Below are 5,334 nucleotides of genomic sequence, written 5' to 3'. Positions count from 1 at the left end.
ACAACTTATTCTTTTTCAAACATTTATAAAAAAAATTCATGCTCCCTGAATTAGAACTGTTTGTTCTAATTTTTGTTCATGGGTTTGTTTGAAAAAAGAATTCAATTTTTTTTGCTCAAGGGGGCTTATCAAAGGATGATCCTATTTTTGGTTAGACTTTTGGGCCATTTTTGGTTCAACTAAAGAATAAACATGCCTTGATCCTTTGCTATCAATCTTATACAACTGAGAGAACTAAAGACTAAAAAGAAGTTTAATTACAAAAAAATAAATGTCGATTTCACTCTTATTCACATGTGTTTGGCTCACTCCCTCACTTGGTTTGGATTTATACTTTCATTTTGAAAAATTGTTTACAACAATCATGTTAAAAAATTATGTACTTTGTCACAAAATTTCATTTGCACAAAATTTCTTCAAAAATTATGTACTTTGTCACAAAAACGTTTTAGGCTTATATCTCGTTTTGATTAATGAAAGCTTAAAAATGAGCTTAGCAATTTTTCAATCATGTAATCTTTGTCAATTAATTTCATTTACTCAATTCAATTCGGTTTTTGAAATTTTTTTGGTTTTTATGGACAAACAAATTACTTTCTAAATAAATGTACATCCTAAAAAATTTATGATTTTCACATATTCATCAATTGTGTTCCCCCTCTTTAAATGATGGCTTGTCCTCAAGCCAATAAAAGAAATTGTTTTTTAAAGGAGATGTTTGATGAATATGGAAAATTTAAATTTAAACACAACTAAACTAAAAATTTTGCAAAAAAGAATTAAATCACGTAACATAATTCAAACTAAATTAAAAACAACAAAGCAAATAAACGAAGTTTAAAGTACGAACACAAGGAAATAGTTTTGCATGGTATCAAAGGCATAAAGACAAAGTAGAGAGAAAATCGAATTTGTTGCTTTGCTCAATCCTCTTTTCTTCATCAAGGCCTTGTGATCTTCCGTCTGGACACTAAGTGTTGGCAACAAACTCCTCATAGGTTCCATCTTGGAAGTTTGGATGAGAGCCATAGATGCTTTAAAAGCTTCCATACATGCTTTAAAAGTTTGGATGACAGTCATATATGCATTTAATTGTTGTTCTGAAACAATTGCTTCTAAAGTGGGATTACTTGCCCTCCTTCATGATGGTCGAGAAGAGGAACCCACATCTCCAAATTTCTTTCTCAATTCGGCCCTAGCTTGGGCCAAGCTTCTTTCCTTTCAATGGGATTGGATATAATATGTGTTGATCTCGGTTTGGAAGTCCATGATCTCCCCATAAGGTCTAGGTGCTTCTTGATGCCTACATAACTCAGGAATAAGTGATGGTAAAATGGAAGAAGCTATACCCCTTGATATGCAGTTAGTAATGGCATCCAAGATGATGGCGGCTATGTCGATGGACTCTTCCTCATAGATGGAGTTGAGAAGAAGCTGGCCAAACATTGGACAACATAAAGATGGTCCATAGTTGAGATGCTTGGGTCATACAAAACCGAAATACAGGGCCACTTTGGTTGACCTCCAATCCTTGTAAACACAAAATCCTTCTTACTTGAGCATCACCGTGTGATTCTCCTTCCCCCAAAGAGGATGTCCTTATTTTGAGTTGAAATGTGCATAAGTCATGGTCACAAATTGGGAATGGAGACCATGTGTTTCCTATTTAATCATTGATCATGTACTTATCTTAGTACACTCTCTTACCATTGACCCAAGTGTATCTATTAGCTCTTACCTCACCCGACACAACTGAGTTAGCATAAAATTGCTTCACAACATCCAAAGAAAACATCTCATTGGGTGTTGTGAGTTTGTTCCATGCAAATTTTGCCACCGAGAGCATGAATCAATCAAATTCTTCCTCTTCCAAGTTGAACATCTTTTCTAGGTCTGGTGTACTCTTGAGGGTGATCTCCTTGAACATATGCTTGGCATGTTTAGAGAAAAATTTGGGGCTTTTCTTTGACTCCTTTTCGACTTCCTTGCCTTTCCTTGAAACGAATCTTCCACTCCTACAAAAAATTTTACATTGCTATTGTTTCCATTCCTAGGAGTTAGAAACAAAAATTCTAAGGCATGTTGTTAACTAAGCACACAATTTTTCACATGCTTTTTGGCTCATTTCAAAGTTCAAGTTGTGAATATGCTTTGCTAAATTTATGATGTTTTTAATAATAACAAAACAGCCCCAACATCATACCTTTTCAATTAACCAAGGAAAAAATCACATATTCACAAAAAGTTCCCAAGTTCAAATTTCCAAAATCTTTGTTTGCATCGAATATTCCAAAATAGCCCGAAAATTTAATTAACACATCAAAACAAATTTCTTTAATGTTTTTAAGGCATTTGGTTCATGAAACTGTGAGGATACAAAACAAAGTTCACACAACTTGCAAGGATTCATAATTTTGAGCATTATATACTTTTTCTCCTTTAAGGAATGTTTGAAATGAGTTTTTAAGCCAGATTAACAATATTTCCAGCCATAAAACAGAATGCAATGTGGTTAGAGTTTTTAATTTTAGAACAAAATTTTGTCTTAAAAACTTACTCAATTTCCTACACATTTCTACCACTTAGTTGACCCATTTTTAAATACTTTGTGTCCAACCCAAGACCCTCAAATTGTTTTCTTTCCATAACCATGAATGAGTCATGTTTAGGCATAATTGGTGACAAAGTTTATAGGTCAACTGAATTCATGTTGGAGAAAAAGTCTAGAAACAATTTTCTATTTCAAATTACAACCTTTTTTTTCTTTTAGAACAAATTTTTCACATGCACAATATTTCAATCATATTCAGCACTCATTCAAACCAAAAATATATTAAAAGCTAAAGAGAATCGACAATCACATATGTGTTCTTCAAAATTTCCAACAATGGAAATGTTTTCAACTTCTTTTGATTTGGGGATTTTATAAGAACTTTTGTGAAAATGTTGACTTGATGATTAAAAATTTTCCAAATAAAAACGGTTTCACGAAGAACATTAAACAAAAGATTAAAGCTTTGAAGAATGAAGGAGATGGTACTTACATTTCTGAATCTTGAAACGTTTTGAAGAAAAGAGAGAGCTTTGTTTAAGTCCACCGCGTGATAAGTTTTTCCAAAACAACACTTTACTAGCTTCCTCGTAAAATATTCTCAAGTACTTCTTTTATAGCTTAGCTGGTGAAAAACACTGTAAAACATTTTCCCCGTCCTTCGTTACATTCTTCTCATAAGCATAGTCTTTTCAATCTTCATTCCATCAGAAATATTCAACCCATTCAAGGAACACTCAATCAACACCAACATAATTTCCTCAATTAGTCACATCAATTATCATTCCTTGATTAGGATTCAGTAGTTAAATCAAGCATATAGCTAATTCGCATCACTTGGAACCATCAGGTAATCATTCAATCGAAATAATATCAATCATACCAGTCATTCCAATTATCAGGACATACAAATAATCATGCCTATCGAAACAAAATCACAAATCCAACATAGAATCATATGCATGATATAAGCCATTCAAACTCAAATAAGTAATTTACGAGTCAAAGGGGAGTCAATACCCTGATACTCACTACCACAAAATTAGTATTCTTCTAAAACTGTAAATGAGTGAAAGTAAAAGTTAGTTGTTAGATCACTCATTGTAACTGTATATTTTTCCTTTTCACAAAGATACAACTTATGAATTAAATTGCACTTTGATTCAAGGTTTCTTTCTTTGTCAACAAATAAAATTTATAAGTTAACTCTTTACTATTTTACATTTGCATCTCTTTCAAGATTCAATTGTAGTATAGTATAGGGTTATGTCAAACCACAAGGAATTGCCTAATAGAATGAATCATATGAACATGTCAATGCAGAAATAATGAGTTAAACATATTTTGGTTTTGATTTGAGTTGAATTGCATATAAACAATTAACAAGAAAACTAAACTAAATATTAACAAATTCTTGAGGAGACAAGATCATTTTGAATGAGGAAAATATTTCTCAACATCTTATGAATTTGAAATACTTAGACAAGTTCTTATGTTTTACTTTGATTAACTCCAAACACCAAGGTCTAAAATCCTCCTTTTAGTGTATGTCCTAAAATGGTAAAATGATGATCACATATATTTATTACTAAACAATATTACATCCACAAGAGACTTGGTTGTCACACCCTAATCTTGGCTACTCTAATATTGAAGTAGTAATGAATATAAGATCTTAAGAAAAGTATGCTTCACTTGGCAAATAAACTAAGTAGTACAACTACTTCTTAGTTTATTTGTTAAGTGTTTGAGACAAGTAATTTTATGAGTTGAAATCAATTTTTAGGTGATCAATAAAAAAAGAGCATTAAGAATTTCTCAAACAAGTAAAATTAATCAAAGCACCAACTTGAATGATTAAAATTCAAACCTTCAAGGAAGTTCCTATGAACTAAGAACAAGAAGAGAGAACTTCAGGGAAGAAGAATTTCAAGGCAAGATGGTGAATGATGTATATTGTCTCAAATGAAATGCCACTATTTATAGAAATTTCCCTAGAGCCACTGAGCTGCTTGTTAGCACCCCTTAGCAGCTGACTAAACCCTTCAGCATGGGTTTGGTCACTTGATCGAGCAGCTTTGTCACCTCCTTAAGCTTGACTCACCAAAGCTAGTTGTGAGCTATGGGACCAACTATGGTGAGGTACTTTGAAAAGCCTATGGTGGGCTACTTGAAGTGATGTCATTGGGGACTTCATGGTTTGCTTGATGGCTAAGACAAGTCTGGGAGCACACCGTTTGGCACACCTGTGGCACCGGTAAGCTGCTTGTTTAGCAGCTTTGACCGTGCTGACTGAGACGTGGCTTGGTGCTTGCTGACCTAGGCAGGTGTCTGGTTCACCGTTGAGCACACATGTGTAACCTCTGAGCTGCTTGTTGAGCAACTTGGGCGTGTGCCAGGCTTGTGTTTGACCATGCCAAGCTTGAGTTCTGACCATGTTAGGATTAGCCTGGTGCTAGGCTGAGCGGCCAAGCTGGTCCACTCAGTTGTTTGCTTGAGCAGCTTGGTCCAGGTTAGGCTGGTGTCCAGGTCAGGCTGGTGTCCTGGTCAGCTTAGTGTGGCTTGGTCCACGCTCAGCTGCCTGCTTGAGTACCTTGATTTTTACTTCCTTTTCTCTTTGACCATGAGTCTTTTTTCTCTTTTCTTCTTCTTTCTATATCCTAAAAAACACATAAAAAATAAATACAAACACAAATATACAAGATTGAGATATTTTATACAAAAAGTATTGTTTTAAGTTGGTTTTTCTCAATTATGCTTAAGATAAGTGCCATAAAAGTGTA

This window comes from Lupinus angustifolius, unplaced genomic scaffold, assembly GCF_001865875.1.
Source record: "Lupinus angustifolius cultivar Tanjil unplaced genomic scaffold, LupAngTanjil_v1.0 Scaffold_17_127, whole genome shotgun sequence".
In the NCBI taxonomy this organism is placed as follows: Eukaryota; Viridiplantae; Streptophyta; class Magnoliopsida; order Fabales; family Fabaceae; genus Lupinus; species Lupinus angustifolius.
The sequence above is the reverse complement of the archived record's forward strand: the minus strand, read 5'-3'. Positions refer to the sequence as shown.